At 38.8% G+C, this 26,494-nt stretch overlaps 1 protein-coding gene and 1 long non-coding RNA gene across 2 annotated transcripts in view; both read left to right on the top strand.

Annotated features, from left to right (window-relative positions):
* Positions 1-12,082: 12,082 nt before the first annotated feature.
* Positions 12,083-13,330, top strand: LOC6569653. The gene is made up of 3 exons (XR_004365488.2): positions 12,083-12,309; positions 12,365-12,417; positions 12,488-13,330. It is a non-coding gene; the product is annotated as an uncharacterized LOC6569653 (long non-coding RNA).
* Positions 13,331-14,287: 957 nt separating this feature from the next.
* Positions 14,288-26,494, top strand: part of LOC6569654 — a 91,560-nt gene continuing 79,353 nt past the window's right edge. Inside the window, exon 1 of the mRNA XM_032741671.1 lies at positions 14,288-14,475. The gene's annotated coding sequence lies outside the window, so the exon portion shown is untranslated. The remainder of the gene's footprint in view (positions 14,476-26,494) is intronic.

The raw sequence follows: 26,494 nt of genomic DNA, 5'->3' as shown, positions 1-26,494 counted from the left end.
ATCATCATTATTTCCAACTTAAGACTAATTTCGGTGTCATTGCTCCAGTTCTTGGTGGATTCCTTTTTTTGTGCCCCACTGAAGCGCAATTGCCTGTTTTCTGCTTCTTTTCTTTACTTTTTTTTTGGTGTCCTGCTAATTTGTTAAATGGAAAATTTTTGACAGTCTTCAATGAAGTGTGACTGGCGACACTTTACGTGATGCGCTTCATTGAAGCTGTCAGGGGTGTCACTACGGAAGGTGGGGTGTGCTGGGTTGGGGTATGGCTTGTGCAGCAGGAGCTTGTCGAATGGATTTCCACACGAGCAGCTTGGACCATTTAGGCGACCAATTAGCTGCCCAAATGTTGGTTAATTTCATTTAGGCCCCTTATTGTTGCCAGTAATGGCACAATCATGTAATTGAATGCCGTCAGCCGATTTCCCCTACCCACCAGCCCATCCCCATCCCCCTCTCCCCCTTCCACTCTTATTTTTTACATTTACAATTGGCAAGTCTCAAATAACTTGCCAACATTTTGGTGGCTGACCTGTTTACGTAAGCATCTCATGCATTTGAAATTTGAGACTGACACAGTTGGCACAGTGCTGAAGTCCCCCTACAGCCCCCATCCCCTATCCACTAGCGCCAGCTTCTCGCTCTCCGTTTGCTATGCCGAGCGCTGCTGCTGGCGCACAATTAATGGAAGTTTAACTGTTCAATTGAAGCTGACTTTTTTTTACATTTTATTTTTGTCCCTCTACCTTCGACTGCCCGCTTTCTGCTTTTAAATAGGAACATGCTCTTCATTGTGTGTTTGCAGTGCCCCCCGCCCGCTTGCGTTCAGCATGCTTTGCCATTAGGGCACTTTGTTCATTTTTCATTTCGCTGAATTTTCTGCGCTCACTCTCAAAGTTTTTCATTTTCTTTTTATGCTGCTTGCCTGCCTTTGCACTTATTTTACGGTCTATTGTTCGTTTTGTCGGCCACGTCCAGCGCACTCACTTGCTTCGGTCTTCTGGATGACCGGCTGGTCATTTGGCCATTTGGCCATTTCGCCATTTGGCCATTTCGCCATTTGGCCAACCCATTCATATTTTGACTGTGTTCCGGGCAAAAGGTATACAAATGGAATTAAATTTCCCATGATGCCCAGGATGCCTGCAAAATGTGTGTTACTTGCAATACTCGCATAATTAACAAATCGCCAGCCAATTGGCCACAATTTTGTCTTGTCTTTCGTGTGGCACGTCCTCCTCTTCTTCGCACCTATCGGCGGCAGTTAATTCAATATGCAATGGCTGGCGGACAATACGATTTGCATAAATTGTCATTGAATGCAAATTCCGCAACGCGTTGCACAACCATCAAAATTGTTTTCCATTGCAAGTGAAAAATACAAAAATAAAATCAACAAATCAAAAAAAAAAAACAAAAATCAAACCAAAAAAAATACGAGTAAGTCGAAAATCGCCAAGCTAAGCGGTAACAAACAAAAGTCGATAACGAAATGCGAGGATTCTCCTCGATTTGTATAAAAAATGAAATTAGTGTGCAGCAGCAACGACCAAAAACAACAACAGCAACAACGTCAGCAGCAACAGTAACTGAATTCCGACAACGATGAAGCGTCAAAGGTTTAACACATTGGGGGTAGAGGCTGGGTTGAAGTCCTTTTTGTGTGGCGGACATGGCCAGCAATCAGCCCTTGGTGCTGCTGGTGTTGCCACTGCTGCTGCGCTGCAGTTGCGGATGTTGTGCTGCATGGTGTCCACTTTTTTTGTTGTTCCTCTTCCTTTATTATGTTTTGTGCCTCCATATATATATTTTTTTTCTTTTTTTTTGTGTTGGCCACTGAACGGAGGCTTGACAAGGCTTTTATCGGATTTGAACTGGTGAGAAATATTTAAAAATATGTACAATTGGGGATTGTGAAGGGTTACGACCAGCAAAGTGAAGTAATACAAAATAGGCTAGAATACTTAATCGTCGTTTTTGGCAATAGATTATTTAGCAGTAAATTTAAATTAAAAAGTGGGTTGTAGAATTAAAATGAAAGAGTGATGCAAATTACATGGTCGTGAATGTTTTGATTGGTAAAATTAACTAGGATAAGCTTAACTATTAATATTTCCACAGTAGAGAATAATAGAGAATGAATATCATTATTATTATTATTTTTTCTCTGGGATTACATTCACAATCTGCAATTTTTCAAATGACCAGATTGTGTCTCCCTTCAGACACTGATAGCTTAGGTGCATCACATGCAAAAGTTGCTTTAATAGCAATTCTAATAATTAGTATTCACTTGTTATATCCTTTTTTATATGTTCAATGCTCTTTGCAGCACATTCGCCACTTTGGATTCACTCTTTTATCGCATGTCCTTTTTGCTCAATGCTTAATTTGTGATGCAGTTTTTTATAGCGTTCGTAAATGTTAATGGGATCAACACTATGACAAATCCTGTCAAATGGCTGCGAGCAATTACATAAAAAATTGTATTCACAATTTGCAATTTACAATTTACAACATTCAGTTGCGATGGCAGCGCGAAGCGTCCTTATGCAGCATTTAATAATTGCGCATACGCAACGTTGCACTTTAAAGGAGCCGCATTTGAAGTGGAAAACAACTTCACACGAACACTTCACAGGCAAACATATAACATTATCACAACACCAACAAGAACAACAACAATGTCCAAAATGACTCGAGAATCTGTTGCATGTATGTGGCAAATATGTGCAATGCAAGTGTGCAGTATATACAAATATATACATGCATGTAGATATGTATGTATGTATGTATGTGTGTATATATGTGCATAGATTATAACTATGCCGCTGGAGTCTTGTCCATTGTCTTTGCTTCACATTCTAACAGCAACGCCGCATAATGAAAGGGGCAGGCGACATGCCTGGGCCAACTTTGTGTCCAAGTAGCCCGCGGGCGCCTTCATCTAACAACAACAGCAACTACATCATGACATGCAGTGAATAAAGCAACAAAAAGAAGCAGCAGCAGCAGCAAACGACGTTTCTAGTCAAATTAACCTGCATAGTTTAATGCCTGCATGCCTTTGTTGCAAGTTGCACGCTGCTGCATAGTTGAGCTGTTCGTTGCTCTTGTTGCTATTGCTGTTGCCAACATACAAGTATTGTTATTGCTGCACGGCTACATTAGCAGAACTTCAACAAACTCGTTGCAACACACAAGAATCTCTCTACTCACTTACACGTACACATACACGTACATGAATTACTCATCAAGCCCTTGCCCTCAAGCCTGAACCTAACCTAAAACTAACCTGAGTCCTTTCTGCGATTAGAGATGCCAAGCTGAACTGATCGTAAGATATAATGTAGGTCAGGAAATAAAGAAAATATCATTTTGTGGTTTTCTTAATCCAATTAGGCTATCAAAAAATTACTGAGATTACAACACATAAATAATATATTTTAGTCCTGTTCGTGAACACTTTTCCTCTCAAACTTTTACATTTGTAATACTTAATATGTATTGATAGATTCCTTAACTCTCAAGTGCCATTTCAATAATTCATCTTAAAGAAGGGTATGAATAATTTGCCATCTCATCTCATCTCAAATATTGATATCGTACTGCAGATCTATTTGCATAATTTTGCTTAAAATAAAAGAAACAAATATAAAAACAAAATAAACAAATATTGTTTTTTGACACATTTGTTGCATGTTGGTTGTCTTAGAGCTATTGAACACCCTCATTATTTATGCAATGAATTAAAGTTGTGCTTTTCTTCTCTGTGACTACTTTTACTGACCAGACCTTGTGTTTTTTTCTTGTTGTTTTTTTTTGTATTCGTCTATGCATGCCAAGGGTTCTGTCCCTCTGTAATTGTATGCAAACAATGTTGTCGACTCTCATGTTCTATGTAAATAAGCTGACAGTTAAATGCTAAACAAGGCACATACACAAACGTTGCAGTGTCCATTAAGGTGGCCACACAGGACAAATAAGTTCTCGTCCAGATATGTAGAAGCCGCTTAAACTCTGGTCGCTTGTTATCACAGGAGCAAATGTTAATGAATCAAAGGCAATAATGGGCAACAATTTTTTGGGAGGGGGGCAGCTGCAAAGGCAAAAACCACCAGGAACAGGAAGCACACGCAACACACAAACACACACAACGACCAGACAGCTTGAGAGCAGAAACAAAGGCGGCGGGGTTGGCAGGGGTGTAGCAAGAGCACGTGTGGCGAGCTGATAACGAAGCAGGGCGCGAGCCAAAGTCATGCATAATTAATCATTTGTTAATTATAGAGCTGTACGCACACTTTTCGCCATCTATGTAATATGCATGTACACACATTTGACACCTGCAAAAGTTATTAGCACCAAGGGCAAGTAATTGCCTTTGTTCGTTGCGGACTTGTTTAGTTTCTATATGCTTTTTTTCGCTTTCATTTTTTTTTTTTGCGCAGACCGCCCAAGCTCATTATAAGGTGGGCGTGTGCATGTCGTAGCACGTCACGACAGCGATGTCAGCGACGGTTATATAAATGAACTTTTCGCAATACACTCAAACAAATACACACGAGCAGCAGCTGTTGTAGCTTCTGTGTGTGTGTGTGTGTAGGTGTGTTGGCCATAGTTCAAATGGATGCATCTCCCTCGCTGCGGCTGTGGCTGATGCTGATGCTGATTCTACTGCTGCTGCTGCTTCTACTGCTGCCTCTATATCTCTGTCGTGGTATGGCTTGTCTGTCTTTGGTACAAATGCCAGGATATGCCTGGCCAGCTGCGTAAGTGTGTGCTTGTACAAGTATAAGTGTATGTGTGTGTTTGTGCTACTGTAGCATGTTTGCTGCGGAACAGGAAATGAGCACCTGCTGCTTATTTATATTTTCCGCTCACTTGAATGTAAAATTACATGTTATATTCTCGGTTCTTTTTTTTTTCGTTTATTTTGTTGCTACTTGCTGCTTGCCACTTGTAGTCTGGGTAATTTTTGTGTGAAAATATTTTTAGTGGCAACATCTGAAGACAGCTGGGACGCAACAGAGCACAGCACACGAAACGCGCCCAAAATTAATGCTTGCATTTAAAGAAGCTGCCTCACAGACCGAGACTGCTTAACTGCAGTCAACTGTTAAATACTTTACTTCAATGTAATTATTATCACATTTAAATACGAGTATATTTTCGGTGTGCGCACAAATGTAGTCTACAGGTTATATTTATTTATAAGGTGAGCTCTGTTTCGCTTTAATTTATTCAAAAATGAAATGATAATATTTGGTTAAATTACTGAAATATTACTTCGCCGCCACATCAAAGTATGTCTAGATATAAAATCAAATATTTCTTTATATGTGTTCACTTTCAGTTAAAGTTAATTTCATTTGGTTAAATCTCTGCAAGAGAAATTTACTCGTTTTGTGAAAATAAAGATTCGATTACAGATATTTAATGGGAATAAGTGTAACAGTATTGAGCGTATAGTAATATATACTAAAGAAAAAATATATGTTAGTTAATGCTATAAATTATTAAATACTGAAAAGGATGGTAATGATAAATAAATCCTACTGATAAATAAATTCTAACATCTAGCGGATTTGGAGGTTTATTCATGTATTCAGTTGGAAAGTTATTTTTGAAGTTATAATGAGTTATATTTTTTCCTCAAATTGGAAGACATTTATAAATAAAAAGTCACTCCGGTAAGTCACTCTTTGAGCATTCGAAATGCTGTTTGTCTGCTGTGAATATTAGTTGGTTATTTGTTTGGAAATATGCGGTGACCGGTCGCGTAAAAGAGGTTGACAACAATTCTGAACTGGCTGTAAAACAAAGTACTTCAGCAAAAAAAAAAAGAAAGAAGCTGACCAATATTTGGTGCAATTTAGTAGCCACAGCGATGGTGGCTGCCACCGGGGCAAGTGCAAAATGGCGAAGTATGCGTAGCTGACTGCCAAATATTTCCATGTTTTACTTTGTTGTTGTGGTAGTTTTTTGATGTTCGCTGTTTTTTTGGTTTTTTTGTTGTTTTGTTTTTTTTTGCACATAAATTGTTGCCACTTTTGAGTTTAAGCCAACAATTTGTTTGCTGGTCAGCCAACACTCGGGCAACGCTCAAAGCACATGAAATTATGCGCCAGTTAATTGCACTTGTTATTTTTGTTGATGTGGCTGCTGCTGTTGTTGCTGCTGCACATGATTGCGCTTATTGGTTAGCAGCATAATCAAATGTGCAACTTTTTCGAGTCTGCTGGCAACCGCATGAAAGTTTAATTACAAATTGGCAGAGCTGCGTAATAAGATGAGAGCCGGTGCAGCGTGAGCTTCATTTAAAAGCAATATTTAACTGGAGTCATAATTAAAGTGGCAGCGGACAAGTTTTAAATGCACTTCCTAAACTCATACCTGCTGCCTGTATCCTAATCAAGTTCTCTTATTTTCGCATACCCTTGCATGGAGTATTACAAGCTGGGTTGGGAAGTGATGACGGCTCTCAAAACATATATGATTTTGGTCAGCATCAGTAACCGAGTAAATATATCTGTGTCTAGTCTCGAAGTCGCAGTCAGTTGGATCATATAATTGTCAGTAGAAACATTTCTCAGTTTGGACAACAAGTTATTAAAAATAATATTAAATTAATATTAACTTCGTTCTGCGAGGATATCTAAGCTTCGGCGTGCCAAATATAGCTCTTCTGTCTGGTTTATTTTATTTTATTTTTATTTTTTTGTAAACACGCGGCAGGAGGTCTCATTAAAAATAACAGGTGAGATGCAAGCGGGGCAAACAAACAAGCAAACAAGCGGTTCGTCTTGCAGTTGTAAGACTAATTTTTATATAATTTTCTTGCGCTCATTTTCTGTAGCTAATCCTTGGGTGGGGCCAATTGCAACATTGCCATATTGCCACGTCGAGGCACTAACTCAATTTTCCCCCAAGCGTAATTGCAGCAGCAGAAGAAGAAAAAGCAGTAGTCAAAGTTTTGCTCGTCTAATTGTAGGCGTCATTATTTGACTAAGCTAAGCCAAGGGGTTGCCAAAGCCTGACGAAAATGGGTTGCCAGTAAGAGAAACCTTTTTGAGTTTAGCACTCCACACAAACGTGTACCCTGCTCGCGGCCCCCGCTTGGATTAGATCTATTTCACTTAAGTTGCTATCTCTATATTTCTGCATATTTCCGAACAATTACTATAATTATAATTTAAATTAAAGCCCATCTACTAGCTCGCGGCCCCCGCTTGGATTAGATCTATTTCACTTAAGTTGCTATCTCTATATTTCTGCATATTTCCGAACAATTACTATAATTATAATTTAAATTAAAGCCCATCTACTAGCGTGCCTTTCGGGCTTAACATTTCATTCAATATTTTAGGCAAAATGTACTCGGGCTCATAAATCAATGCCAAACAACATGCTTGGCTTTGGTGTGGAGCGGGTTGGGTTGGTGTGTTGGGGTTATGGTAGTGGGGGAACGGAGGAACGGGGGAAGGGGGGTGTGGCCCATATGAATACTGAATACTCAAGTGTCTCGACGCAACAAATGGGACAAATTTCCATTTCTATCCAATGCCGCATAAATGGCAAATAATTTACGATACGATATGAGGCAGCAGCACAGCAGAGAGCAGAGCTAACCAAACATGCAGCTAACCGTCCAAAATGCTGCTAACAATATTAGTTAGCGTGTGGCAGCAACAACAGTAGCAGCAACAGCAACAGCAACAGCAACAAACATGAATAGCAGGAACAACAAGTACGTTAGAAGCAGTCAGTAAAGTTTACATTTATGTGTGTGGCTGTGTGTGTGTTTGTTTTTGGGCCGGCGTCAATGTGTGAAGTAATTAATTACAAACCAACTGATGTGAATCTCTATATATGTATGTATATTTATATATATATATATGTATTTATGTGTGTGTGTGTGCCAAGTTTTCGTGTGCTTTGGGTGTTGGATTATGATGCATGATCATGTATTCATATATGTTGCGTATTGTCACACGCACACTTGCCCACATCACGCACCCACACACACACACACACTTATATATATATACATATACATTCGCATACACTGGGGAATGTATCGTTATCTGGGTTTAGGTTTAGGTGGGGTTTGGTGTAACCGAAATTGGATTGATTTACACATCAGGTGAGAAATGAACGCGTCGGAAAACCCAGATGCATTTCATTAATTACCATTCCAAGATGAAAAGAGAGTGTTGCGCGTAGGGGCTTTATCTCTTATTATCTCTCTCTCTCTATCTCTCTCTCTCTCTCTCTCTCTCACTCTCTCTCTCTCTCTCTCTGCGTATGAGGATGTCATAATTGTAACGACCCCAAAATCTTCGAGCTAATGGTTCAAATTGAATGTCAAAGAATTTACTTTATGCTTATATATTTTCATAAGTTTTTATGCGAAATAAATCTAAAATATTTTGTCTTAAAGTGACGAGCTTAATAGTATAGTAAATAGTAAAAGCTGATGTGAAGTAAAGTAAATATGGAATATTATGCGATAAGGGATTATCTCATTTAATCTAATTTCAGTCTTAAAACTTGAGAGTTTCTGTTGAAGAGTTTGAACATTTTATTTAATTTTCTTTTACGGCTATCAATTTCCTGTCCAATTAAAAATATCACTTGTCTTATTCTGAGAAAAAGCCAAAAAAAGTTATGAAAACAAATTGAAAAAGCAGCTCTGGTAATTAATAATGCAATCACATTATGCCTAAATCAATTCCATTACATCAATTGAGGCAACGCGCCCCACATCGTTCATAACGCCGAAGCACAGTCCGGGCCAAATAAATACGTACAGATGAGCATATACATATCTCATTAGCACGACAACTGTGGGTGTTGTCTTTTGAGTGCTAATTATATTCATCAGTGTCATGAGCAATTCGATTTAAAATGGCGGATGTGGGCTTCAAGGATATTTATGAATGCCACACACGACATATATACAATACACCCACACACACACACAGACACACGCACACCGTTGTCTTAAAAAATGTGGGGAAAGGAAGAAAAAAAGTTGTCACGGCTGCGGATCGCTGCGTGCGGGCAGCAAATATCTGCGGGTGTGTGTGTGTGTGCGGGTGTGTGTGTGTGTGTGTGTGCGGGTGTGTGTATGTGCTTAGGGGGGCAGGGAGGGTACACATTTAAATTAATCACAGTAAAAGTGAATTGCCCAAAACAATGTAATATCCCGTTCAAGGGCCCCTGGGAGCTCAGGATGGATGGTTGGCTATGTGGAGGAGGGTTGGCAGGGTAGTGGGACTGGCAAACAAACAAAAATCTGGGAATGCCTATGCCAGCAAACCCCATAGAGCCCCAGACCCGACTCCGTGACGAAACCAAACCAAAACTGTCACCGTATGTGTGTGTGTGTTAGTTCAAATGCGGCATGTATGTGTGTGTGTGTGTGTGTGTGTGTGTGTGTGTGCGTGCGGTTGCTCAAATTAAAACAAAGTGTCGTGCGTTTGATGAAAATGTAACGCGCTTTTGCTGCTGCTGCCGATGTTGCTGCTGCTGCTGCTGTTGCTGTTGCCAATGCGAGCGAATGCCAGCGTCGCTGTCAGCGTCGCACATAAATGCTAATTGGCTTAAATGTGCGTGCGTTTATTCATGTGTGTGTGTGTGTGTGGGTGTCCTTTGGGTAAGCTTTTTCTATAAGCGCCCAAAAGCGGCGGCAGCGGCTTCGTTGGCGGTAACTGCGGCGGGCTCCACACATTTTCAGGTGTTCAAACTAAAACATTTTATAGTTTGGTTAATTGTCAAAGCTGTGCGGCAGCCAGAGCAAAAAAAAAATAAACAGAAAATCGTAGAGTGGGCTTGCCCCAAACCTTTTATGGCTTAATTATTCGACGGTTTTTGTGGCAGCGTCGGGTTGGTTATTGAGTACGACAACAACATGAACATGAAAATTGACACAAAGACACAGCACAGAGACAGAAGTTAGACACGGTACATATAAGTACATGGCCGTAGTTAAAGGAAACACCTTGCTCCATTTAAGGCTGATGCTGAAAATAACATAAAGTTTTATGTAATAATAAGGAATAGAAAAACCAGTGACAACAATTGAGAAATGAAGGACGATGGCCTGAGACATCAGGTCTCCGAATAGCCAAATACCTTTTAAAAAGACTCCAAATATTCAGAAGTTTGTTGATAAGGTCACTGTAGACTGAGAGATCAACTAGCTAAAACAGGTACAAACAGTAGCCGAATCTGCCAATTTCATGACAATGATTGGGAATCCTCAAAGTACATCATGGCAGATTACCAGAAGAAGGTTGTTTTAAGCTCGGAAGATATAGAAATCCTCAATCCGACTTTAATTCGTGCAAAAGTGAGAGTTGATTTAGGAATTATGGCTGCAAAAGGGTCAAACGAGGTCGCAGACATGAAGTCAAGACAAATTTAACTAAGTTCTACAATTGCTTGACTGTTTTGCAGTTGACAAGCTGAGCTGATATAACTGTTAATTTATTACTTATTATAAATTCGAAGTATATAATTAAACCTTCTATTTTGGATGCTCTTTACATTATTCTGGAGATTTATGATATTGGGTTACACCTCTTTGAAACACACAAGTTTCGCAAAAAGAAAAGCATTTTAGTATTTAAATTTCTACTTTGTTTTGTCTTACTTTTTACACCCTGAAGTTATACAATCTGGGATTAAAGAGAATATTTTAGTTGCCTGAAATTATGTAGAATGCAGAGTTGGACGCAGTAGCAGGGCAATATGAGTATTAAATATAATTTTATATAATAGTAGATTTAATTCTTTTTGAAGGCATATTTGAGGGCAGAAGCAGTCAAGATATATTAATATATTTTGCATAATTTAATTATTGAGCAATAAAGGGGTATATCTTGACCCCTCCAACTACAACTACCTCAAAGCCCAGCTACGCTCATGAATGATTGGCATAAAAAGCACAAAAAAAGAAGAGAATGCACATAAAACAGCGAAAGGAGCGCCAAAAGTTGTATTCTTGTTATGAGCGGTGGGGTGAGGGAATTGGGAAGGGAGGTGGGTGTGGGTGTGGGAGTGGGCTGGTGAGTGAAAATTGAAAACAAGTGAAATAAAGTGATTTGACGCTAGAGAAGAGAGATTTTGTGCGTACGCGAGCATTTCCTTTTCATCGAATTGAATCTTTTGGCTTTTGTGCGCCGGCCGCAATTCGATGGGGATTTTTATGTTTATTTGCCACCACTCCATTACGACTTGGATGCTCTTTAGCAGACAATCAACATTGTTGTTGTTACTGTTGTTGTTGCCATTACTACTATCCTCTTGCTGACAGTTGTTGTTGTTGTTTCTGGCTAGGAGTGCGTTTCATTGTGGGCCCGTGCAAAAATGCAAATTAGAAGTGGAATGAAGCAAATGAATGACTGAATGAATGATTGCTGTGAGCTTTTTGTTTGCTCGAGAATTGTCTACACTCTGATAAATAGCAAACGCTTGGCCTGGCTTACAGCTATCCCCGCCCGTCATATATGCCATAATTTATGCAAATTAATTTATAAAATGAAAAAAGTTAAAAAGAAAAATACAACGAGAGAGACAGAGAGAGAGAGAGAGTGAGAGAGAGAGGGGGAGTGAGTGTAAGTATGAGAAGGCTGTTCTATATGGCCATAGACATATTTCACGCAAGTGCGACAATTTTCGCGCTTATGGCCAGCGGAAAGTACATAAATATAGTGCGGCCTTAAAGTAGACTCATTTATATGGCTTTATGCGCAATTTCAGCTCGCTGACATTTATGATGTATTGTAATATATATGAGTAACTACGTATGTGTGTATATATGTATGTGTTTATGTAAATGTATGTGTGTGAGTGTGTTGTTATAGCAACTGACAAGCGTCTGACGAATGACTGGCTGACTCAGTGACTAAGCTTACTAGCTCTGCCCGGGGCATCAGACATGTATAATATTTACCTGTTTCATATTTACATGATAAGGTTACATCTTTATCTGGTCTGACAGAAAAAAAATAAAATAAAATAGTAGGCGGCACATTAAATTCTAAACATGTATGCAACAAAATCGACAAACATTTCATTTTTAGCTTGTTGTCTTTGTTTAAGTGTCCCAAAAGAGAAAATATCAAATAAATCAAATAAAAAATGCCGGAGAACCAAGCACCAAGCACATCAAAGCCAAATCCAAACCCAAATCCAAAGCCAAATCCAAAGCCTGTAAGCAAAGTGAGCAAACCGACCAAGGATGCAAAAACCGGTACACCGGCTCTGGATGTACGTAATCCACTGCCGAATACTCACGATAGGGTAAGGGTAAATTGATGATATATAATAAAAATAATAAAGTCTGTTCAATTTTTAGATCTGGAAGATCATGAAAATGTAGCAAAACCAAACAAAAATACACATAATTGGGTAAGCTAACTAATATATCTATTCTTATTCTATTCTATATTCCATTCTACAAAAACTATATAATTTACAGTTTAAACAGATCAAGCTTAAACAACGCAAAAACAGAACTAAATCTAAAAGAAAAAGATTTTTACCAACAGCAAACTAAATCAAGACAAATTTTTAATTTCCTTAGACTTCAACTCAACACAAACTTGCAAACACAATTAAATATGAATAGCCGCTAGAAATTTGGGACTTTTTTTTGGGCTGAATAAAGAGCAAAAGTACCAAAGCACTCTTATATTACCCACAACCGCACTGGAAGGCGCTCAGAGCGCATGTGTGGTAAATAAAGAGTGTCCCGCACTCTTGGGATATCCTCCCTTAGCAGCGCTTAGTGCAAAAGTATTTAACTAAAGACAGGGGAATAAAAAAAAAGCAGCTGCGAGAAGTTTAAATAAGATTAACATAATCAGGTAAAAGTTGAATTAAGCTGTAGAGTGCACATAATGAGGGAGTTAAACTTATTTTAAGCATGTAAGTTTGCTGTGAGAGCTCTAAGCACTTGTTGTATTTGTAGTACTACTACTCATTCTATGGCTCTATTCAAGCTGTGTAAAACAAAAATATTCAGGCACTTGAACTAGTTATTTGTATTTGCATTTGCATTGACTCAAGTGTTGTAAGAATCCTCGGCGATACTCAGAAAACAAATGGCAAATGGCAAACGGCAAACGGCAAAAGGAATAAAGCCTAACAGCGAGCAGTGAGCGGCGAGCAGAGTTAAAATAAAAGTGCTTGGGATAGGCCCACTTTTGGCTGGCCTCAAGCATCATCAAGCCAATGCAATTTAAACCAAAACAAACTCAAAATGCCGAGCCACAAGCCACAATTCCTCGCCCCACATTACACACACACACACACACACACACACACACACACATATCAAATTTTACTTTCATTCGGAAAAATTGAGTGAAAACGAACCGTGCGATTCTAACAAACCCGAACGTGGAACGAATAAAAAGTAAATATCCCTGGCAATGCTCAACGCTGGCAATTGCGAACCACCGACTGGCTGTGTGGGGATATTTTGGTGTTCGTGCCAGTTTTGCCAATGGCGCTGCTCAGTTTCGTATTCGTGTCGGAACGTGGCGATACACCGTGCTCAAGGATACGCGGCAAGTGCAACTGCTACATCACACATAGAAGACCTGAAAACACCAGCGACAGTTAAACGCAAAGAGCCAACAATAGCCGAGACTAACTTGTCCATGCTTTGTGTGTGTTTTCCGTGGAGTGCGCGAGTGTTGTTGTTGCCCCAAAATTATCATATTGCAACACGAGAAAAAAAAAACACAACCATAATAAATATCATAAATACAATAAATGAAAAATTAATTATTTATATGTATGCGTAACCATTATTTTGAATGCTGATTGAAAATGTTAAATAGATATTAAATATTGATGCAGCTCGACACAACAATTTTGTTGTTGCTTGTTGCATTCAATTGTAATACTTAAGACCACGCGACGCGACGCGACGCAAAGGAGTGCGAGGAGCACGAGGAGCACGAGGAGCACGAGGAGCACAAGGACCAAGCACCAAGGTCCGGGCCGGCTCGGCTTGGCGTTGAAGTGAGTCCTTGTTTCAGCCGTGCGTGTGGATGACTTTATTAAAATTGTTAATTCACAACGTTGGCAAACAACAAATAAAATAATAATACAATACAAGAAAACAAGAAAAAAAAATAACGAGCGTGTTCAACTTAAAGCATTTTTTGCCCGTTGCTTGTGGACGTTTTTTAAAAATACAACATCAAAATTATATACATATGTATTTCGCCTTGCCCCAAAAATTGTGTGTTTCTTCTTGACGACGTGCAATTTTCCATACATATTTGTTTAATCCATGGTAATGGATATAATTCCTAGCTTAACGCACAACATGCCCGATAAATGAAAAATCTCGTGATTAATAACAAGCATACGCCACGTCTGCCCCACAGTAATTATCATTGTTTATCAAGCGGCTTGGTCTGCATTTAAATCACTTCTTAATGAAGTGTGCATGTAAGTTGCATAATTACTCGTCATTTAGCCATTATGATATTCCCTTACTACAATCCGAATACCAGAAAGTTTATTACCCAATTCAATGTATCAGCAATTTTATTTATATATATATATACGTATATATTTATTTTTATCTCTTTTACTGCTCGTAGCAGCTATTTTAGAAAAATCCTGCTTCCAGGTTGAATTCACTCTGCCATTCAAATATAATATGTGAAATACCCTTTCATAATATTAGATTATATTAATATTAGTTTATTAGCTGCTCTTGTGGAAAAGCGCTCCCTAAGTAAACTACTTATCCATTTACAAATCCAATGTACTCAACTTAGGTGTTTCGTATATAGATTTATTTAACAGACTAAATTGTTTGAAGAGCTCTACTCTTAAAACTGACTGCCTTAGCACACAAGATGGATGATTTTGGAAGGTTCACTAATTATTATTCAGCTCAAATAATATTTTTATTATTATTATTTTTTTTCACATTTTTTATTTGCTTTGAGTAAAGCATTTAAAAGCGTGCGCTTATTTTCAGTTATTGGGCAATTATTTAATGTGCCTGCAAATTGAGCAGGCTGGCGCTCACTTTGGGTGCGCCACTGTGCCACACCCACATAAATGCCCACGCCCAGCTTAATTACTGGAAAATAGCTGTTCAGTTGCTACTGAGTTACATTCCATAGACACACAAAAAGTTTTGCGCTATCGAGTAAATAAAGAAATTCAGAAATCCAGCTGTATTTGCCAATTAAATGGCTGGTGCGCTTTTTGCAAGCAAACAAACTGATAAATATTTATATTTGGCCAATATGCGAATTCGAACAGAGTTCAAATACATGTGCATGTATAGAGTAGACGATTAGTGGTATCTTATAAAATGCGATGAGATAGAGAATTAAGGCTAAATGGAATGCGCTATTAAGCAAATGCACGGAAAATATTACCTCCTTTTGGTAGTTGCAACAGAATTTATACAATTTTTAGTTGCAAGTGAAAAATGTCCGTGTGTGCTGAAGAAACCTGTGCATATACACGAGGCAAAATCAGTTAGCTGTCGGTGCATGCATAAAAGGCTCTTACAACAAGTCAAAGCCATTGCCAAAAAAAAAAAATAAAAATACAGGAAAAATGTTATATCCAAACCCAAAGCTAAGCTCTGCTAGACAGACATTTGGAGTTGAATGTAGAGGCAGATAGGAAGGATTCGAGCCAAACTGGCTTATTTATAAGAGCAGAGGGTAAGTACTTTGGCCACACTCCGTGCGAAGTGGGGGGATGGGCCATGTGGAGCAGGATCATGGGGGCATGAGCACCTATTCACCTTTTTCAGCTGCAGCTGCACGTTTTTATAATATTTATGCATGCGCCTGCCAACTGGACCAGCACTCATAAGCTTCTGGCAGAAAGTCGGCTTAAGCAAAAAAACCTAAAAAAAAAAAGCCAGCAGCAACGCAAGGAAGTATGTGTTGGTAGTGTGTGTGTGTGTGTGTGTATGTGTGTGTGTGGATACAACGTGCTGTGTACGGCGGCTCTTAGTATATTGCCAAAATTACACTCGACACTCAAGTGGAGCATTTTCGGGGGCAATGCATATTCTAGTGGCAAAGCTTAGTAGGCGCATCCAAAAATTACATTTAAAACTATTTTGCTTGGCAGGCAGCTAAATAAATACGTAGGCGGGCAAAAGCAAACATGAAAACCAGATGAGAAGGCTGTATGACGGAGCAGGACTAGCAGGACGAGCTGAACTGGCAGGAGTTGCAGGGAACAGCAACAGATGCCACAACAATTGCCATTTAAATGGACAAAATGAAAACACCAACAAAAGTAGCAACAACAATAACAAGAATAACAACAAGTTGTGCACAAACAAGTGCAGGCACACAGGACATAGGTCCCTGGACACAGGACACAGGACACGGGACACAGGACACGCATGAAAATGAAATCGCTCAGCCATGATATGAGATAGAATAAAATGTAAATGACATAGCCATGTGTGAGCTTCTCGGTGTATGTGTGTGTGTCTTTTTTTCAGCCACTTCTCTATCTACACATACACGCACAAACACAAGCACAAACACAAACCCAAACACACACTAAGCACAACGCAAGTTTATGCAGCTCAACATTTTTGACAGTGTACCGAGGACAGCCCAATCCATACGTACAGTGGGATAAGTTGGCTGAAAAACTGGACCAGCAGCTGCATCTTGCGAAGTGATCCTTTGGCTTGGCATTTTAACTGCTTTCTATTTCTTGGTCGTAAAAAACTTGCTTTTGTACACAATCCCCATGGCCAGGCGTCCTGACTTTCGTCCTCAATTGCATGTTGCAGTGACCGTTTGTTACGCTTATTCCCTATTTGTTGCTTGCGAACAGCTACCCAAATTTATTACAGGCACTGGAGTAACCCAATGCCAAAGTTGCACCAACTTTTCCCCATTCACTTTTTTCTTTCTTTCGAGATTCTCTCTTTCTTTGTTTTTTTTTTGTTGTTTTTTTTTTTTGTTTCTTCTCGTTTGCTTGTCGACCGTTTGTATTTTGGCCTTTTGTCACAAAGCTTTAGCACATAAAAATGTTATTGCCCCGATATGTAGTTGTAGCTTATGCTGATTTGTGTTGACCTACAATTGCTGCACAGGCCAGAGAGAAAACAAAAAAATAAAAACAATCTAAAAAAAAAAATAGAGTACAAAAGGTCGTGAAATGTTATGGTTTTAAGGCTGATTTAGGAGTAGTCCGAATCCCAGACTATGCAAATTCTAAATGGCTACAAAATTGTGATGCACATAAAATTTGTGATTATTCTTTGTGTCGTTCGTGTTAAAAAGTTCGCTTAAGTGAAATTCTTGCTAAAGTTCAAAATTATCAAACAAACGAGAAACATTTCAGCTGAAGCTGCATCATATTTCTTGAATCCCTTAGCTTTGATCTTAGCCAAACAAGCCCTCTTACTAATATGTCTCCGTTCTTTTTATATAACCTTACAGCTTCATAAATTCTTGATTCACACAAAAAATCTGTTTATTTTTGGTTGCTTGTGCTCGAAGGTATTCTTTTCTTATATAATTATGCTGAGTGTTTACATTTTTTGGAGAAATTAAATAAGATTTGTATATTAATATTAAAACAATAGTATATTATTTATTGCCACAACATCTGCAGCTGAAGCTTTAACCTTCGTTTTATAACAACAGCTTTAATGCCTTTGGGATCCATTATGCTGAAAGCCAAAAAATATCCTTCGCCAAGTGGATTCGTTTAGTCGCCCAATTCTCAAACAAATTAAAATCAGACAGCAGGGAAAACATGTATTATTTTTATCAAATATTTAAAGCATGACAAATTTTTATGTTTTTTCTGTATTGACAACATGCTTATTAATTACGTAGCTTTGATCTTACGCAACTGCTCTGTGTAACGACTTTTCATAATTTAATCTCTTAGCCTAAGGCGTGTAACCCTTTTGTATAAAATTAACACGCCTACAATTGGGCTTTAATTGCTGCATCTAATGCTCAACACTTAGTAAGACCGTTCAAAACGCTTTCGACCGTTTTTCCTGCCCATCAGCATTATAGTCAATTTGCCTAATCAAACTGCCCCGAAATAACGGTAACTTTATCAGCACACACACACACACACACACACACACACAGACACACACCTTAAGTTATATACACAGTTTGCGCAAAGTTTTAACTGTTATCTGTTGTCTATCAGCAAATTTGATGCAATTTTGTTTACCTATTTTAATGAGAAGCGAAAAGGCAAAAACGGAGAAAAGAACGAAATGGCGAGAATGAAAACACAGTGGGCCGTAAAAACCGAAACGAAAAACCAGGTCAAAGTAAACAAAATGGAATAGAAGGAAAATTTATGCAAAACTCAAAAACGCACGAGAAGTGCGATTAAAATCAACTGCAAGTGGCTCACATGTATACAATTGTATATATGTATATATATACAGTGTGTGTGTGTGTGTGTGTGTTCAGCGGATGTGTGTGAAAATGGCGTGTGTTGTATTAAATTAAAAAAACACATGAGTAATATAATGAATTCTTTTGTTTGTGTTTGCCGACATTCAAGAGGAGCGAAACAAAAGCAAAACAAAAGAAAACGACTCCAAAAACACCGAAACTGAATATATTTTTAAGAATGAGACGGAATACCGGACACAAATTAAGCATATATGGAAATGAAATGAAGAATGCTGTTGACATTGGGAATATGTACTCGCAACCTGAATTGTAGTGCAAAGTTCAGACTGTGGCCAATAAATTATTAAATGCTCGTCGGTTGCCGGAGAACGGGGCCATGGCATGATTTTGGCTTCTTTCGTTGGTCAGCTAATTGCGCGCCTTTGTGCTGAAATACGCAAAGGGCAATTAAACTTTTGTATTCTGCTGCGAAAGCTCTCATAATTACATAGCACAAAAAAAAAAAAAAAAAAAAAAAAACTTAAGTGAAAAACATGAAGAAAAAATGGGAACGAAAACAGAAAAAACTTAAAAATACACCAAAAGAATTATGATTTGAAGCGTTAATTATGCAGAGTATAAGAGCCGCAAGCATTTCACTTTTGTGGGCGTAACCAAGTTGGCTAAAGCTTATGGAACTGGCTAATGCCAAGCATCTTAGATTCTTGCTCCCACAGCGGAATGCTAATAGCTTAATGCTCATATATTTTAGCAAGACATAAGCTTGCTTTCCGTCTATGGCCCTGGAAGCATTTTCAAATGGCTATCAATAAAACATTGCCTACTTTGTGGGGCGTGCGCCAAGCCCATAACTTTAACTAGACCCACACACACACACACACACATACACATACACATGTCGTGTATTTATATTTAGCTTATTCTCAGCAATTTATGTAGCCACAAATGTGGTGCGGTGTCAGCAGCACCGTCTCAGCCCACTTTGGCCTCAAAATTTGCCGCGCAAATAAAAGTAAAAGCAAATAATGCACACGGCAAACATTTCATTTAAACAATCAACGTCAATGATCTGTAAACAGCAATGAAAAGGATTTTTTACTACCATCATCGCATTTTCGGTGGCAAACAAAAGGCGTACACATGCATACATCATACAAAAGTAACACACTCACACACAGACACACATACAGTTATACATCTTGTCGTTGTTCGGTCGACCATTGTGCATCGCATAAACACACACTTTAAAAACACATCAAGCATACGTCCCGTTTGCGCCAGGGCGTTTGTTTTTACGTGTGCAAGACACATTTGGTATGAAGGTTGCTCGCGGGTCGTCGCTGCCACTGCTGCTGCTGCTGCTGCTGCCAACTCCACAAGCGGTGAGAATGTTTTATTCAACGCCAGCAAACCAAACTAAATAGAACAGAAAATTGTGTGTCTACAGCCAGGAACGAAAACCCAAACACATACACACACACACACAGACACTGACACATACATATATGTATAACATATACAACAAGCCGTGTTCCGCCTTAAATGTAGCTAAAAGCAACCTTGTTTTACTTTTCCACATATCACACATCACACACCCACACACACACACACACACGCACATGTGAAACTCAAAAACAAAAAACAAATAACCAAAGAGCAAAAAAAAATAAAAATAAGAATAACAAATAACGCTGCCCAAGGCAACTTTGTTTTTGGTGAGCTTAAGGCCAAATAGAAGTATAATAATAAATAAAAATCAACAACGATAAATATTTATGCTAATAATGCAACAAAATACAGCTAGGCGGTAATTAACTGTGCAAACTAACTGCAAATTTCAGCCGATTACGATTTAATTTAAGGCACAACTTTAATTATATTTTCCATCATTGGATTGGCAGCAGCTAGTTGAAGCACTAAGCTCATATAACTTTACTAGTTTCCCATACCCTGTAGTCAAATAAAGAAAATATTAACAAAAGGGTGCTTGTATCGGTAACAGAAAGTGAAAGTCATAAAATACATTTTCATCACAATTTTGTTTCAGCTAAAAGTTTGCTAATTAATCAATTTATATTATAATTAAATATTATATTAACAAAATGTTAATATTATCCTTAAAATGTGCATGCTGCACTAATTTTAAATGGAATATTTATGAAATTCAAAACTGATCTGTTTGTGCAACAACAGAATTTCGCAGTAAAAGCCGATTAAAAGAAATTAAATCTATGTATTGTTATACAAGTATTACGACAGCAATTTGGAAATAGAAACTGAAATGGTTTGCATACAAAAAAGATAAACTGAATGCTGCCTAATTGGTAAAAATGAAAATAAAATTCATTGTGTTATGCTAACAATTTGAATATGATATTAAGTTCAAAGTTCAATTCGAAGGTTGATCAACAAGTTGCTAAAGTCTGTGGCACTTCAAAATTTTGACACATGGTGCTAAGTATCTGCCCGTCGAGCACTCTCTAACTAACCCGCTCTTGCATCAATTTTTATTGCCCACTTTTAACACTTAAGTAAACACATGTTTACAGCACAGACTCAGAGCAAACACTCTTGGATGGTGCTGGTTACTGCTGGTTACTGGGTACTGGGCGGCTCCTCTTCAGCTACAGACTGCATGAAAATGTTCAAGTAATTATTAAGTGGCTGCTCTTTGCGGCGTGTCTTGCCTCAAGTTGCTAGAAGCTGCTTGAAGCTTTTTTGCGGTTGTCTTGGCGCTCGTGTATGCAAAGACATGTGCATTTTTTTATTTTGTGGTTTGCAAGATGTTGGCAAGAACTATATGGCCCTGGGGGCGTATGCGCAATATTTTTGAGGCCAAAATGTCGCAGGCTGTGCGCCACATTGTCAACAAACTTGAGGGATTATCAGAGTCAACAAACTGGCAGCTCAAGACTGGGTGACTGGCTGACTGGCTGGCTGGCTGGCTGGCCAGCTAACATGGCCATAAGCTATTGCATATTTAAATATGCATTTACGGTGCAAACATGGCACAGGCTAAATTAAATTTTAGCCCAAAATCAAGTCTGGCTAAATAATAATTTCATTTCATTTTGCTACTGACCTGCGGTCATTTGGCCAGAAGTTTAAATTTAATATTGTTAATTTATTTCTAGGCAATAAATTGGACTGCAAAGACACATGCCAAGAGTTACAGAGCGCTGAAACTATATGCATATTCATAGACACGTAACAAATGTGCATGTGTGTGTGTTCGCAAAATTAGTGTTCGGTTTAATTGAGTTTGTTAATATTTTAGTAATGGCCACTCTAGCATTGCATTTGGCCAGCGTCAGCCGTTGGGCAAAATGGCCAAAATGGGCAAAATGGTCAAATTGTTGCATGGCAGCTGTCAGCCAATTTTATGTAATACCTGTTCGTTATATACACATGTGTGCGTGCCAAAAACTAATTAACTAGTTTTACATGCTTATGCGTTTTTTTTTTCCTACGCCTTTTGATTAATTTTCAACAATTAATATTTATGCTGCTTTAGTATGCTGCTGAAATCGACCGACTTTGCGCATTTAGAACAGACAAAGCAAACGGATTGAGGAGGGAAGGGGGCATGGCTTTAATGTTTCCGGGTCAGTCACTGCAGTCTCTTCCCGTAAGCTCGTTGTCGGCGCTTTTGTTTGTCAGCATGGACGATGACACCGGGGCAGACAGGCGAGCCAGTCACCCAGCCAGCCAGGCCGCCAACCAACTGCTGTGCCCGGACTTGACGGCAAATGCCGCCAGCTGCGCTTTTTAAACCGGACATCAGCAGGATGAGCAGGAGCAGACAAAGCGGCTGTCTGTCTGCCTGTCTGCCTGCCTGCCTCCATGTCTGTCTGTCTGTCGGTCCGTCCGTTCGTCGAGTGCTGTGCACTTGAGTGACTAAGCTGCAGTCGCACAAGCTCATACAGCCTAACACCCGGCTGGGCCCGTATTCTACAGAACAACAACAATAACAGCAAGAACAGCAACAAAAACAACAGCATCAACATCAGCAACAAATAAGATCATGCCACCCACTTGGGTCTGGTCTGTGCACATTTGCGTGCAGATAAATTGAGCAGGACATTGAATTGTCAGCAGCCACGGCAGCAGCAGCAGCGGCTACGCAACAGCCCTTGACGACCACGCCCCTATAGATGCCGGCATCCGACTCAGTAGGGTCTTGGATGTCCCTTTTCTATGCAGTTGGGTTGATTATATTGTTGACGTTGATGTTGATGAAGCATGATTTGGACTTTCATCTTTATTGCATTATGCTTAAAAACTATTAGCGCCTGAATGGCGCGCCAGGACTGCTACAATGTCCTTTTGAATAAAATGACTGCATTAGTTAAACTGACGTTGATGCGGCTCTCGGATGCAAACTTGCTGCGCACAAGGACAACACTGATTCAATTTTTTTTATGTGCACTATTAAATGATTTATAAGATTAGATGGCCGCCACTCTGCACAAATTTCATTTGCAGGCTGTGCGAAAGTAGGGTAAGGAAAGTTAAATACAGTTTATTCAGCTTAAATTAAATAATTTCCATTAAAAGTCAATCATAGACATCAATTAATAGCCTTAATATTTATAATGCAGCTTATTTTTACCAATTAAAGAGAAAACAATTAATTGCACAAAACAATTCATTGCAAATTTTGAAATCATTAGGCTGCTGTATCCTGCTGCTGTGCAATAATGGCTATTTACATTTTTAGTGAATTGATAACATTAATTATAAAGTATTATAATTATAAGCTACATTCTAATTATTTAATTTGTTTTATTTATGAAATATTCAAAGTGCAATATGACTTATTGTTCAATTTTAAATAATTTCATTATCTCTCAAATTTATATCTGTGTAGAACACCAATTAGACAATTAGAGTTACCGAGGTATTAATCTTAAAGATTTATTAAAGGATGCTAAATTTGATATATAGTATATGTAACTATAAATGAATTTTTAATGCGAGGGTCCCAAAGTCTGCCATAATAGAGCCTTTTCAGTTTGCCACACAGAAGACTTGTCAATAATTTATTATGCATTTTATTTGGCCCATTTAAATGATCGTAATGGATAACAATATAAATAACAAAGAGCTCGTTAGCATGCATTATGCTTGTAAATAAATTTAACCAGCTAGAAAATAATGTGCGCCACAGTCAGTCAATAGACAAATGGCCATGGCCAAAAGGAAGCGTTAACAAATCTAGCACTAAAAACGTTGAAGAGCTTGGCCAGCATGAATCTTGATAGAGATAATTTATTAATACCATCAACGACAACAATAACAATAAAATGTAAACAAACGACTGACAGGCAAAACAGACACCAACAATGGGACATGGCCAGGACAAGCAGCAGCGAGAGAAGCAGCAGCAGCAGCTGTCACTGTCATTGTTAAGCAGTTTAAACCCCTTTTAGCCAGAAAAGGTGTTGGCTCGCATGTCCTTTGAGTTCATTTTGGCAATTGATACAAATCAAAAGCGCGCATTTGAAAAATTTGATTGCACCCCAAGCAGCACAAATTATAAATTGCGACCAACTCTGGTTAAACGGCTCGTTGATCATTAACAATGGCCATTATATCCAAGGATCCCAGATTAGTATAGAGAAGCCCCGAGTCCTGCATAACAATGCAGCAATTCAAGTGTGTGCTAATCAGATGTTCTCCATTGGCATTGTATCTATAGAGCTCAACATTTATTGTTAAGGTACAATATATACATATATATAAATATATACATCTGTATATGTACACAGAGAAAAATGAGTTCAAATTACAAAGATTTGATTTCAAATTTATATTTTGAAGTCCAGATAAATGTAAATTTATTGACGAATTTTCGCTACTTACGGCAAAAGTTCTTCCTCGGTTGTACTACATGTTCGAACATAGTTTTTCTCTGAGTGTGCGGACAATTGTGCTCAATGGGAGCCGGGGAACTGGAAACGGACTGGCCACACTGGTCTCTTGGCCTTGTTATTTACAATGAGCTGGCAACACGCAATGGTCGCCCACATCGCTTGCCATTGTTTGATTTTGATTTTCATGCTTAAAGTGCCAGTCAGACGGCATTGTGAATGATGATGACGATGGATGATAACGATGATATACCTCATTCAGTTGTCAGTAATAACTCACTTGTATAGATATATTGCCTTTGATAGGCAAACAGAAGAGAACTAAATACGTTGACCCCCTACACCACCGCACACAGCAATTGAACTCCAACATCGTGACTAGTTTTTATGCACCTGTCTCCAATTCAACTACAGGTTTCATTTCAATTCTTTATCACTTATAAATTCTCATTTCTATTTCCGTTCTAGTCGATTGGTTGGGCCGGAGTACATGTTGAAGACAAAGCAATTTGGAAAGTGTCAAATAGTGCGCAATTAGCTTGTTTCCGCTTTGTCTGCTCTCTGATTCTAATTGTGTCAACAAATCAATCAAATTGTCTGAAAATCCATCACAGAGCAGCTGCAAACGGCAGTCGTGGGGCGAATGGATTTGAAGTGGAAATCAAACTTTTTGAAAATATTTGAATTTGTTATTATTTGCGTTGGACTGGTTGAAATGAGCGGGTAAATATTGGTTTTGGCAGTAAAAGTTTCAAACACTTAATTTAATGAGTTTAAATGGCTTATATGGACTTTCGCAGTAGCTTAAAAGTCTATCACCTGTCTTAGCCGCAACCAGCCCCAAACCACCAAACTAATTAACATTTCAAGTTTATTGATGCCTGCGATGGAGGCGAACTCACGCCCATCATAATTGTCGCTTTAACTTTGGCAACAGCACCGAAATTACAAAAACTTAACTCCACCGAGCCACAATTCAAAATAATTTAGTTACCACCAGCGAGTGCAGGTGAAGGCGCCTGTCGGAAGCTTTACAACTTTTGGCCCAACTGTTTGCACAATATCATACCAACGAACACACACAAACACACACACACACACACACACACACACATGCACATTGAGAGTGAGGGGCCCGACTGGAGGGGAAGGGCGGTGCGTTGATTTACCATAACTCCAGACGACATTCGGACGTAATATTATTACAACAGCTCATCAAAGTTCGTCGAATAGCGTTTGGTTAGATGTGTGCCCAAACTTACATTTGTACACACATACACAGTGAGAAAATAATTATGAATTTTGTTTAGATTTTAAATGAGAAACTTTTGTATTAAAAATGATCAACCGAACATTTGGCTTCTTTCCCATGTACAATTTCAGTTATCCACAAAAATAGCTTACAATTTTGCAGGCTCAAAAAGCTTGATTTATGCTCTCGGCCAAAGTAAACTTTAAACTATAACTTAGTATATTAAAGTAAATTTACTACATATATATTTGTAGATTGTTCTGTTCAGCTTTTATTAAAATAATTGACACAACTAGTTAACCACTCGATCCGTACTTATTTCTAGTAGTTCGTCACTTCCAATTGTTTCAAGACTTAATATTTTTTTCCGCCTGCACATACACAATACATGCATATTGAAGTACATAATATTTTTGATATCAGTGTCGATGTAGACGTCAGCGTCGGTAGCGTCACTAATGTAGATGTAAACGTTGCGCCGACGCGTCGCGTCGTCTGCCCCACAAAAGACCCCCTGGGTAAATGGCAAACGAGCCCTCACTTTTATCAAGCAGCCCGCTGGGTATTTGTGCAGCAGCAATGGTAAACTTTCCCTGAATGCCGTGTGCTGTATGTTGTGTGTATGTGTGTGTGTGTGTGTGTGTGTGTGTGTGTGTGTGGTCTTGCTAGATGGCAACTCCTCACCTGCAGGCACCAAAACACCAACCTCACATGCCTTTAGCAGTAGTCAAAAAGTTTTGGCTTTCGACTTGGTTTTACTGCTGCTTCTGTTACTTCTACTGCTACTGCTGCTGATGATGCCGTGCCAGGCCGTGGCCAAAACGCAAATTGTTCAAAGTTTGCACTAAAGTCGTTGATTTCATAGCTGAGAGGTGAGCTCAACTCGTTCACAAAGTCTACCCGAAAGTAGTTGACGTGAATTCTGAGTGGGAGTTCTGGTCCGG

Source organism: Drosophila grimshawi, unplaced genomic scaffold, assembly GCF_018153295.1.
Source record: "Drosophila grimshawi isolate 15287-2541.00 unplaced genomic scaffold, ASM1815329v1 contig_311, whole genome shotgun sequence".
In the NCBI taxonomy this organism is placed as follows: Eukaryota; Metazoa; Arthropoda; class Insecta; order Diptera; family Drosophilidae; genus Drosophila; species Drosophila grimshawi.
Note: the sequence above shows the minus strand (reverse complement) of the source record. Positions and strands in the feature narration are given on the sequence as shown.